This window comes from Nicotiana tabacum, chromosome 15, assembly GCF_000715075.1.
Source record: "Nicotiana tabacum cultivar K326 chromosome 15, ASM71507v2, whole genome shotgun sequence".
Lineage (NCBI taxonomy): Eukaryota > Viridiplantae > Streptophyta > Magnoliopsida > Solanales > Solanaceae > Nicotiana > Nicotiana tabacum.
Genome location: NC_134094.1, coordinates 23006945 through 23020690, shown reverse-complemented (window position 1 = coordinate 23020690; position 13746 = coordinate 23006945).

Sequence of the window (13746 nt, the reverse complement as noted above, 5' to 3'; positions counted from 1 at the left end):
TTTTTAGGGTGGCCGTATCCTTGTAGGTTTAGGCACTGCCTAATAGGCTTTGTGCCTCCGGATGTCGATAACCCGAGCCGCCTGAACTTATTTCAGACGACAGTCCCCGAATGGGGGTAGTCCTTTGGGCTCGGATAGGGGTGTCCCTTGGGCTTGATAGTCCCCAGGTAGGAATAGCCCTTAGGCTCGATACTTTTAATAAACAAAAGTGCGTATTAGCAAGATGGAAACTTTCTTTCATTTTTGTGTGTAATGTACAAGATTGTGAGCGTGTAAAAGCTAAAAGCTCGTATTATGGCTAAGGTAGCCTACGCGGGCACGGTTCACTTGACCATTTGGTTTTTATAATAAATCCTAACTACCGAGCCTAGACTGTTCAAGCACAAAATTTCCTTCCTTAAAAATCTTGACCCAAAGGTGATTACCCCCAATATTCGAGGTCGATCTCGATAGGGCTCAGATACTGTTGATGCGACCATTGACTCCGATTTAAAACCGGTCTTCGATTCTAAGTTAGCACGATGTACTGTTAACTTATTAAAAACCTTGCAGGAAAACCCATTTGGGACAAAATCGGTTCTAGGGAAAAAGAGTGCAATGCATTCTTTCAGACCTAGCAACCACATTCTCCTTTGATTATTTCTTGCAAGTGTTAGTCCGTTTCGTAATATTTTTTAAAAAAGTAAGTGAGATCCTACCTTAAAAGTAGTACCGTTTTAAGTGCATCACGTTCCAGTTGTTTGGTAGCTGTGCACCATTTCCTGCTTTGAGTTTATATGAACCTTTACCGGTAATCCTGATGACTCGATATGGTCCTTCCCAATTTGATCCCAACTTCCCTTCATTCGGGTTTCGGGTGTTCAGTGTTACTTTTCTTAATACCAAGTCCCTGATATTGAAGTGTCGAAGGTTGGTTCTTTGGTTGTAATATCTTTCTATCCGCTGTTTCTGTGTGGCCAACCGGACTAGGGCGGCCTCGGGCCTCTCATCCAATAGTTTCAGGCTCGTGCTCATGGCCTCACCGTTTGATTCTTCGATTTCATATCGGAACCTGAGGCTCGGTTCTCCCACCTTAACCGGTATTAGTGCTTTGGCACCGTAGACCAACGAAAACGGAGTGGCCCCGGTACTAGATTTTGAGGTCATACGGTATGCCCACAAGACTTCGGGCAGAATTTCCTTCCATTATCCTTTGGCATCGGTCAGCCTTTTCTTAAGGTTTTGAAGTATGGTCTTGTTCGTAGACTCCGTCTATCCATTTCCACTAGGGTGATAGGTTGTTGACAAGATCTTTTTGATCTTATAGTCCTCGAAAAATTTGCTTACCTTGCTGCCGATGAATTGCTTCCCGTTATCACACACTATCTCGGTCGGTTTACCGAACCGGCATATTATGTGGTCCCAAATGAAGTTGATGACTTCTTTTTCCCAGACCTTCTTGAATGCTTGAGCTTCGACCTACTTAGAGAAATAGTCAGTCATAAATAGTATAAATTGAGCCTTACCGGGTGACCATGGCAAGGGACCGACAATGTCCATTCCCCATATCATGAACGACCAAGGCGACATAACCAAATGTAGTAACTCCCCGGGTTGATGAATCATTGGTGCATGCCTCTAACAACCGTCACATCTCCGTACAAAGTCCTTCGCATCTTTCTCCATGTCAATCCAGTAATAGCCGGCTCTTATTATCTTACGAACTAAAGATTCTTCTCCCGAATGGTTTCCACAAGTGCCTTCGTGAACTTCCCTAAAAACATATTCGGTGTCTCCCGGCCCCAAGCATATGTTGAGTGGGCCATCTAACATTCTTCTGAACAGGGTAACTTCATATAGGCTAAACCTGCCCGCCTTCGTGCGCATAGCTCTTGATTCTTTAGGATCTGAGGGCAGCTTCCCGGTCTTCAGGTAATCTATATACTTGTTTATCCAATCCCAAGTTAAACTTGTTGAGTTTATTTGACATGGCCTTCTTCCACTACTGATTTCATGATCTGTACGACTATTCCTGAGCCGAATTCATTGTCATCAACCGATGGCCCCAAGTTAGCCAGAGCATCAACTTCACTATTTTGATCCCGAGGTACGTGTTGTAGGGTCCATTCCTTGAATCGATGTAGCGTTACCTATAATTTATCCAAGTATATTCGCATTCATTCCTCTTTCACTTCGAATGTCCCATTGACTTGATTTACCACAAGAAGGGAATCACACTTAGCTTCGACCACTTCGGCCCCCTGGCTTTTACCAATTCGAGACCTGCAATCATGGCCTCATACTCGGTTCTAATAGATTGTCGGATTACGTTACCCGTAGGTGGCTTCAACACGATGCTGAGTCCGGATCCCTTTGCGTTCGAGACACCATCCATAAAGAGGGTCCAGATTCCCGAGGAAGTCCCTGAGGTTAACAACAATTCCTTTTCGACTTCGGGTATTAAGGTCGGCGTGAAGTCGGCCACGAAGTCTTTCAAAATTTGAGATTTGATGGCAGTCCGGGGTAGATATTCGATATCATACCCGGTAATTTCTGCAGCCCATTTGGCCATCGGCCCGAGAGCTTGGGTTTGTGCATTATGTTCCTCAATGGGTAAGAAGTTACGACACATATGGGATGACATTGAAAATATGGCTTTAAAATTCTGGAGGCGTTTAGCAAAGCGAGAACCAATTTCTCTAGGTGAGGGTACCTTATTTCGGTCTTGCCTAGAGTCCTGCTGATATAATAGATAGGAAATTGCGTACCTTCCTCTTCCCGGACTAAGACTCCACTTACCGCTATCTCGGATACTGCTAAGTACAAGTACAACTGCTTGTCTGCCTTCGGAGTATGAAGCAAGGGTGGACTCGAAAGGTACCGTTTGGGTTCTTCCAAAGCTTGCTGGCACTGTGGGGTCCACGAAAAGTTATTATTCTTCTTCTTCTATAATGAGAAGGACCTATGGCTCTTATCGGAGGACCTTGATATGAACCGACCCAGGGCGGTTATGCGCCCAGTTAGCCTCTGAACGGCCTTGACATTGTCCACCACGGTGATGTGTTCTATAGCTTTGATTTTGTCGGGATTGATCTCGATCCCTCAGTTGTACACCATGAATCCAAGGAACTTCCCGGACCCGACCCCGAATGCACATTTCTCTGGGTTCAGCTTTATATTATATTTCTTCAGTATGTTGAAGGTTTCTTGCAAATGTCCCAAATGGTCCTCTACTCGCAGGGACATAACTAACATGTCGTCAATGTAAACCTTCATTGATTTTCCTATTTGTTCTTCGAACATCCGGTTTACTAGGCGTTGATAAGTGGCACCGACATTCTTTAGTCCAAACGATATTACGTTATAACAATAGGTGCCGAATTTAGTGATTAAATGAGTTTTTCTTTATCGTCCGGGTCCATCCGAATTTGGTTGTTCCCGGAATAGGCATCGAGAAAGTTGAGTATCTCGTGGCCGGCCGTTGCGTCGATCATGCGATCGATGTTAGGCAAAGGAAAAAAAATCCTTGGGACATGCCTTGTTCAAGTCTTTGTAATCTACGCACATTCTTAATTTATTTTTCTTTTTAGGCACTACTACTACGTTAGCCAACCAATCTGGGTACTTAACTTCCCAAATGGAACCTATTTTAAGGAGTGTGGATACCTTGTCTTGATGAACGCATGCTTGACTTCGGATTGAGGCCTCATTTTCTGTTTAACCGGGTAGAACTTCGGGTCCAAGCTTAGGTTATGAGTGGTTACTTCTGGTGGGATCCCTGTCATATCTAGATTAGTAACGACCCGTCCGGTAGTTTTGAGTATTACAACCCCGTCCCCCCTTTACTACTCAATTTGTGCTTTACAATTGTTGTGTGACTTGTCGGGGTAATTGGTTCGGGTCCGGTGAGGTTTTGGAATGAATTGGAACACTTAGTTCTAAGGTTTAAAGCTTAAGTTCAAATAGTGACCGGATGTCGACTTATGTGTAAACGACCCCGAAATGGAGTTTTGATGATTCCAATAGCTCTGTATGGTGATTTAGGACTTTGGAGCATGTCCGATTTTTTTTTGAAATCCGTAGTAAAATTTGGCTTGAAATGACGAAAGTTAAATTTTTGGGAAGTTTGACCGGGGAGTTGACTTTTTGATATCGAGGTCAAAATCAGGGTCGAGGTCAAAATCGAGGTAAAAAATCGAGGTCAAAATCGAGGGCAGCGCCTGGATAGAGACTTTAAGTTATAAAATGGGGGCTTTGTCCCATTTTCCATTTTTGACAAATTGGAGCTTTGGGAGAGGCGATTTTTGAGAGATTTTCAAAGAAAAATATTGGGGTAAGTGATTCTACCTCGGATTTGGTCAATATACACAAATATATCATCGTCTTCATCATTTAATTAGTGTTTTAAGATGGAAATTTGGGAAATATTTTAGAAATCTCATAAAGCAAATTTTTGAGATTTCGGTGATTCAGAGTCGGATTTGAGTGAAACCAGTATGGTTGGACTCGTAATTGAATGAGTTGTCAGATTTCGAGACGTGGGCCCCACGGACAATTTTTGGGTTAAATTTCGGATTTTGTTAGAAAATTTGTATTTTCATATGGAATTTATTCCTATAATTTGTATTGATTGAATCGAATTAATTATGGCTAGATTCGAGCCGATCGGATTCAAAAACTCGAGGAAAAGGCATACTACTTGACTGATTGAGCGTGGTTTGAGGTAAGTGACTTGTCTAACCTTGTATGGAGGAAATTTTCCTTAGGATTGGTATTGATATAAAAATGTTAATGTATTGAAAGTTGTGTATACGTGGTGACGAGTGTGTACACGGGCTAAATGTAAAAGATTATGTATTTAAATTGTGTAGTGAACTGTTGCATATTAATTAAATTATTTTATTCAGTTATATTCATCATCATTAATATATTTTCGTATTTTAAATTTGCCGGACTTATTCCTGCTAAGTGTGTTACCTGTTTAGTTGAAACTCTGTTTCTTTTATTCTGTGCATTATTTGAAGGATATATTTCTTCAATCTAATTATTATAAAGAAGAAAAAGTATTTTACATTTAAAGTTTTTGATATTTAGACAAGGTGTTAAATTGGTGAAATATTATTTTTGCTGAATATTTTGTGAGATTTTTGTACCGATTGTGATTGAGTTATGAGCTCTTTCTGGTGGAAAAATATTGTTGTTGTTGATTTATTTTGGCAAGTTGAAATATTTGGGCACTTGAAGTGCAAATTGTGATATATTGTGATATTGATACGCATGTGGTGGTATAAGGTCTGGGTGTTGAAACTCATGCGGTGAGATAAGGGTGGCTTGATACGCGTGGTTGGTAGGGGAACTACTAGAAGTCATGCAGTGTGATAAGGGTGGCTAAAAAGCGGGATGCTATTTCGGGAAAAATACTTTCTTTAAAATTTATTTGTGAAGGCTCCCGCGGTGATATAAGAACATGAGATATTGTGAATTTATTTATGATTTGGGACTACAAGGCGGTATCTCGGGAGTGCCCTTGTTGATATTCCTTTATGGCTGCATTGCCTTTAGTTATTTTTGGTGTTTTTCTTAAAGTTGTAAATTTCTGTTTTCCTTCCGCGAGGTGTTAATTGTCCTTATTCTGTGCAGTTAAATTGTGACATACTACTTACTTGATTTATCCTCATTGTCATTCTTGTTATTATATTGTCAAACTTTTCTCCCTGTCTTTTATTATTCTAGTAGGGCCTGAGCTGACCTTGTCACTACTCTACCGAGGTTAGGCTTTGGACTTATTGGGTACCGCTGTGGTGTACTCAAACTACGCTTCTGCACATCTTTTTGTGCAGATCCAGGTACCTCCTACCAGCCCAGACATTAGTGAGATACCTGTGTAAGGAGATTTCGAGGTATATCTTCCAGCGTCCGCAAACTCCGGAGTCCCCTTGTATCATTATTATGTTGTTTCCTTATTTTCTTTAGATCTTGATGTATAAAGGCATTGAAGATAAATTCTTAGAAGCTTGTGACTTATTTCTACCGGATTTTGGAAGTTGTAATTATGCGATTTTGCAAATTTATTTATTTCATATTTCTATTGTTATTCCGCATTGAAAGGCTTACCTAGTCTTAGAGACTAGGTGCCATCACGACATCCTACAGAGGGAAATTTGGGGTCATGACAAGTTAGTATCAGATCCCTAAGTTCATAGGTGTTATGAGTCACAAGCAAGTTTAGTAGAGTCCCGCAGATCGAAACGGAGACATCTGTACTTATCTTCGGGAGGCTATGGAACTGTTAGGAAAATATCACTTCTTTGATTCCTTATGGGGCGCAATTGTTGACTTCAAAATTTTAAACCATTATCTTTCTATTCTCTCACATATGGTGAGGACACGCACGGCCAGATCTGATGATCAGACACCCGTGCCCCCTGTTGGAGCCGCAAGAAATCGGGGTTAGGGTAGAGGCCGTGTCAGAGGCCGAGGAAGACCACGTGGTGCAGTCAGGGCACTTGCACGAGCTGCTGCAGAGGAGCCACCAATAGCTCCAGTTGGACAGCAGGCACATGAGGCGCCTGTTATTACCCTTGCACTTCAGGAGACTTTTGCCTAGTTTTTGAGCATGTTTGGCACTGTAGCTCAGGCAGGGCTAATTCCACTTGCTCCTGCCACATCTCAGGCTGAAGGAGGAGAACAGACTCCCGCCGCCCGTACCCCAGAGCCACGGGCCTAGGTTGACCATGCCCCAGAGGTTATACCAGTGCAACCAGTTGTCCCAGTTCGACCCGAGGCTAGAGGAGCAGTTTCAGAGGGGGAGCAGCTCAGGAGGTACAAAAAGTACCACCCTCTCATATTCAACGGTTTAGCTTCAGAGGATGCTCAGGGTTTCTTTGAGGAATGTCCCTATATCCTCCGTAATATAGGTATTGTGGATTCCAGTAGGGTTTCTTTCACGGCATTCCAGTTTAGAGGAGCGACCTACCAGTGGTGGCGGGCATATGAGTTGGATAGTCTGGTCGAGGTAGCTTCACTCACTTAGACTCAATTCTCAGATATGTTCTTGAGGGAGTATGTTCCCTAGAGTCTTTGCATTGCGTACAGAGTTTGAGCAGCTGCGCCAGGGATGTATGACCATGTCAGAATATATGGTCCAATTCAATGACTTGGCTAGGCGTGCACCAGCCTTGGTTGCTATTGTTCGAGAGCGGGTCCGCCGATTTATTGAGGGGCTCCACCCTAGTATCAGATTCAGTATGGCTCGAGAACATGAGATGGACATCACATACCAATAGGTGGTGTCCATTTCTAGGAGATTGGAGGGTATGCAGACTCGGGAGAGAGAAGAGAGGGAAACTAAGAGACCCCAAGATTCTGGCACATATAATAATTCTCGTGCCCCAGTTGCAGCCCGTCATGGTAGAGGTTATGTAAGCCGTCCTATTCATTCACCACTTTCGGCTTCCACTGGTATTCCGGCTACTCCCAGACCTCAGGTTCCATATTATGCACCACAGTGTCTTCTGTACTTCCTTTACGAGGTGCCTTCACCGGGCAGTCTAGTCGATCAGGCCCGAGCCAGTACCAGTAGCCACATCCTCCGAGGGCTTATTTTGAGTGTGGTGACACTCGTCGTATCATGAAGTATTGCCCTAGACTTAGGAGGGGTGCACCTCCACAGATTTCTCATGCCCCACCTATTCCACAGGGCCCTCAGGCCTCTCAGGCCATGATTACTACACCAGTTGCTACTCCACCTGCACAACTAGCTAGAGGTGGAGGTCGGACAGGCAGAGGTCTCCCTAGAGGGGGAGGCCAGGCCAGATATTATGCTCTTCCTGCTAGGACAGAGGTCGTTGCATCTGATTCTGTTATCACATGTATTATTCCTGTCTGTCATAGAGATGCATCAGTCTTATTTGATCCAGCCTCCACCTATTCTTATGTGTTATCGTATTTTGCCTTGTATTTGGGGGTATCCCGTGATTCTTTGAGTTCTTCCATTTATGTATCTACACCCGTGGGTAAATCTATTATTGTGGACCGCGTGTATCGATCGTGTTTAATTGTTATCAGTGGTTTTAAGATCAGAGCTGATTTATTATTGCTCAATATGGTGGATTTTGATATTGTTTTGGGCATGGACTGGTTGTCTCCCTATCATGCTATCCTTGATTATTACGCCAAGATGGTGACGTTGGCTATGCCAGGTCTACCACGGCTAGAGTGGAGAGGTACCTTGGATCATGTTCCTAGAAAAATTATTTTATTTCTTAAAGCTCAACGATTGGTTGAGAAGGGGTGTGGTGCGTATCTGGCCTATGTGGGAGATGTTAGTGTTAATACTCTTACCGTGGAGTCAGTTCCTATAGTAAGGGATTTTCCTGATGTATTTCCAGTGGATCTTCCGAGTATGCCACCCGACAAGGATATTAACTTTCGCATTGATTTGTTATCGGGCACTCAGCCCATTTCTATTCCACCATATTGTATGGCCCCAATAGAGTTGAAAAAATTAAAAGAACAATTATAGGAGTTGCTTGATAAGGGCTTCGTTCGGCCTAGTGTATCGCCTTGGGGTGCTCCTGTCTTATTTCTGAAGAAGAAGGATGGTTGTATGCGGATGTGTATTGATTACCACCAGATGAACAAGGTTACAGTGAAGAACATGTATCTACTGCCACGTATTGATGACCTATTTGATCAGCTTCAGGGTCAGAATGTTCTCTATGATCGACTTGCGTTCAGGCTATCATCAGTTGAAGATTCGGTAGCTATATATTCCAAAGACTACTTTTAGGACTCAGTATGGTCATTATGAGTTCCTTGTAATGTCATTTGGGCTAACCAACATCCCAACATTATTTATGCACTTAATGAATAGTGTATTTTAGCCCTATCTTGACTCCTTCGTCATTGTATTTATTGAGGACATTCTGGTGTATTCCCGAAGTCAGGAGGATCATGAGCAGCACTTGAGAACTGTGCTTTAGACTTTAAGAGAAAAGAAGTTATATGCAAAATTTCAAAGTGTGAATTCTGGCTTGATTCAGTGGGATTTTTGGGTCATATAGTTTCATGCAAAGGGATCAAGGTGGATCCAAAGAAGATTGAAGCAGTGCAGAGTTGGTCCAGACCGTCCTCAGCTACGGAGATCCGGAGTTTCCTTGGTTTAGTAGGGTATTATCGTTACTTTGTAGACGGTTTCTCTTCTATTGCTGCACCTATGACCAAATTGACCCAGAAGGGTGCTCTGTTTAGGTGGACCAAGGAGTGTGAGGAGATCTTCCAAAAGCTCAAGTCATCTTTGACTACAGCCCCAGTATTGGTATTACCTACAGGTTCAGGGTCTTATACTGTGTATTGTTATGTGTTGTTTATTTGTCTCGGCGCAGTGTTGATGCAAGACGATAGGGTGATTGCCTACGCGTCCAAATAGTTAAAGGTACACGAGAAGAATTATCTGGTCCACGACCTTGAGTTAGCAGCTATTGTTCATGCCTTGAAGATTTGGTGGCATTATTTGTACGGTGTCCATTGTGAGGTTTATACCGACCACTGAAGTCTACAACATCTGTTTAAACAGAGGGATCTTAATTTACGGCAGCGAAGGTGGTTGGAGTTGCTTAAGGATTATGACATCACCATTCTATATCATATCGGAAAGGCCAATGTGGTGGCCGATGCCTTGAGTTGTAAGGTGGAGAGTTTGGGCAGCTTAGCATACTTACAAGTAGTAGAGAGGCCTTTCGCCTTGGATGTTCAGGCCTTGGCCAACCAATTTGTCAAATTGGATATTTTCGAGCCGAGCCGAGTTTTGGCTTGTGTTGTTTCCCAGTCTTATCTTTATGATCGTATTAGAGAGCGTCAGTATGATAACCCCTATCTGCTTGTCCTTAAGGGCACAGTTCAGCACGGTGATGCCAAGGAAGTCACTATTAGAGATGACAGTGTATTACGAATGTAGGGCAGGATATGTATGACTAATATAGATGGTTTGCGTGAGTTAATTCTCCAGGAGACTCACAGTTCGCGGTACTCCATTCATCCGGGTGCTAAAAAGATGTATCAGGACTTGATACAATGTTATTGGTGGAGGCGAATGAAGAAAGATATAGTGGAATATGTAGCTCGGCGCCTAAATTGCCAGCAGGTGAAGTATGAGCATCAACGACTGGGTGGATTGCTTCAGAAGTTAGAGATTCCAGAATAGAAATGGGAGCATATCACTATATATTTCGTTGTTGGGCTCCCACGGACTCAGAGGAAGTTCAATGCAGTTTGGGTGATTGTGGATAGGTTGACCAAGTCAGCCTATTTCATTCCTATAGTTACTACTTACTCTTCGGAACAACTGGCTCAGGTCTATATTCGCGAGATTGTCAGACTTCATGGCGTACCGGTATCTATCATCTCTGACCGGGGTACGCAGTTTACATCATGGTTCTGGAGGGCTGTACAATGAGAGCTGGGTACTCGTGTAGAGTTGAGTACAATATTTCACCCTCAGACAGACGGACAGTCCGAGCGCACTATCCAGATACTAAAGGATATGCTTCGTGTGTGTGTGATAGAATCTGGGGGGGGTGCTTGGGATCAGTTCTTACCACATGTGGAGTTTGCTTATAACAACAGCTACCAGTCGAGCATTTAGATGGCTCCGTATGAGGCCTTGTATGGTAGGCGGTGCTGGTCTCCAATGGGTTGGTTCGAACCGGGCGAGGCTAGGCTAGGCTATTGGGCATATACTTGGTTTAGGATGCCTTGGAAAAAGTTAAATTGATTCAGGATCGACTTTGTACAGCCCAATCTAGACAGAAGAGTTATACGGATCGGAAGGTTCGTGATGTTGCATTCATGGTTGGTGATTGGGTCTTGCTCCGGGTTTCACCTATGAAGGGTGTTTTGAGGTTCAGGAAGAAGGGCAAGTTGAGACCTAGGTATATTGGGACTTTTGAGATTCTTTAGAGAGTTAGAGAGGTGGCTTACATACTTGCACTACCACCTAGCCTCTCTGCAGTTCATCCAGTGTTCCAGGTTTCAATGCTCCGGAAGTATCACAACGATCCATATCATGTGTTAGACTTCAGCTCAGTCCAGTTGGACAAGGATCTATCTTATGTCGAGGAAACAATGCCATTTTGGACAGACATGTTAGAAAGCTAAGATCAAAGAACATAACTTCAGTGAAGGTGCAGTAGAGAGGCCATCCAGAAGGAGAAGCTACTAGGGAGACTAAGCGGGAGATGCAATGAAAATATCCACACCTATTTGAGACTTCGGGTATAAATCTAAACTCGTTCGAGGACGAACGTTTGTTTAAGAGGGGGAGAATGTAATGACTCATCCGGTTGTTTTGAGTATTACAACCCCCCCTTTACTTCACAATTTGTGCTTTACAATTGTTGTGTGACTTGTCAGGTTAATTGGTTCGGGTCCGGTGAGGTTTTAGAATAAATTGGAATACTTAGCTCCAAGGTTTAAAGGTTAAGTTCAAATAGTGACCGGATATCGACTTATGTGTAAACGACCCCGGAATGGAGTTTTGATGATTCCAATAACCCCATATGGTAATTTTGGACATTGGAGCGTATCCGGATTTTTTTTTAAAAATCCGTAGTGAAATTTGGTTTGAAATGGCGAAAGTTAAATTTTTGGAAAGTTTGATCGGGGAGTTGACTTTTTGATATCGAGGTCAAAATCGAGGTAAAACATCGAGGTCAAAATCGAGGGCAGCGCCTAGACAGAGACTTTAAGTTATAAAACGGGGGATTTGTCCCATTTTTCATTTTTGAAAAATTGGAGATTTGGGAGAGGCTATTTTTGAGAGATTTTCAAGGAAAAACATTGGGGTAAGTGATTCTAATTCGGATTTGGTCAATATACACGAATATATCATTGTCTTCATCATTTAATTAGTGTTTTAAGATGGAAATTTGGGAAAATTTTTAGAAATCTTAGAAAAGGAAAATTTGAGATTTCGGTGTCGATTCGGAGTCGGATTTGAGTGAAACTAGTATGGTTGGACTCGTAATTGAATGGGTTATCGGATTTTGTGAGTTTAATCGGATTTCGAGATGTGGGACCCACAAATAATTTTTGGGTTAAATTTCGGATTTTGTTAGAAAATTTATATTTTCATATGGAATTTATTCCTATAATTTGTATTGATTGAATCAAATTAATTATGACTAGTTTCGAGCCGATCGGTGTCAAAAAATCGAGGAAAAGGCATACTACTTGACTGATTGAGCGTGGTTTGAGGTAAGTGACTTGTCTAACTTTGTGTGAAAGAAATTTCCCTTTGGATTGGTATTGATATGAAAATGTTGATGTGTTGGAAGTCATGTATACGTGATGACGAGTGTGTACACGGGCTAAATGTAGAAAATTATGTCTTTAAATTGTATAGAGCACTGTTGCATATTAATTAAATTATTTTATTATGTTATATTCATCATCATTAATATATTTTCGTATTTTAAATTTGCCAGACTTGTTCCTGCTAAGTGTGTTACCTGTTTAGTTGAAAATATGTTTCTTTTATTTTGTGCATTATTTGAAGGATAAAACTTCTTCAATTTAATTATTATAAAGAAAAAAAAGTATTTTACATTTAAATTTTTTGATATTTAGACAAAGTGTTAAATTGGTGAAATATTATTTTTGCTGAATATTTTGTGAGATTTTTGTACCCATTGTGATTGAGTTGTGAGTTCTTTATGGTGGAAAAATATTGTTGGTGTTGATTTATTTTGACAAGTTGAAATATTTGGGCACTTGAGGTGCAAATTGGGATATATTGTGATATTGATACGCATGCGGTGGTATAAGGTCTGGGTGTTGAAACGCATGCGGTGAGATACGAGTGGCTTGATACGCGTGGCTAGTAGGGGAACTACTAGAAGTCATGTGGTGTGATAAGGGTGGCTAAAACGCGGGATGCTATTTCAGTAAAAATGTTTTCTTTAAAATTTATTTGTGAAGGCTCCCACGGTGATATAAGAAAATGAGATATTGTGAATTTATTTATGATTTGGGACTATGAGGCGGTATCTCGGGAGTGCCCTTGTTGATATTCCTTTATGGATGCATTGCCTTTTGTTATTTTTGGTGTTTTCCTTAAAGTTGTAAATTGTTGTTTTCCTTACTCGAGGTGTTAATTGTCCTTATTCTGTGTAGTTAAATTGTGACATACTACTTACTTGATTTATCCTCATTGTCATTTTTGTTATTATATTGTTAAACTTTTCTCCCTGTCTTTTATTATTCTAGTAGGGCCTGACCTGATCTCGTCACTTCCTTACCGAGGTTAGGCTTGGCACTTACCGGGTACTATTGTGGTGTACTCATACTACGCTTCTGCACATCTTTTTGTGCAGATCCAGTACCTCCTACCAGCCTAGACATCAGTGAGCTACCCGTGTACGGAGACTTCGAGTTATATCTGCCAGCGTTCATAGACTCTGTAGTCCCCTTCTATCCTTATTATATTATTTCCTTATTTTCTTTAGACCTTGATGTATAAAGGCGTTGGAGATAAATTCTTAGAAGCTTGTGACTTATTTCTACCGGGATTTGGGAGTTGTAATTTTGTGAGTTTGCAAATTTGTTTATTTCATATTTCTATTGTTATTCCGCATTGATAGGCTTACCTAGTCTTAGAGACTAGGTGCCATCACGACATCCTACGGAGGAAAATTTGGGGTCGTGACAAGATGGGACCAAGCAAAACTATCCACGTTAGCTATAAGTAATTTAGTGAGTTTTTTCCTA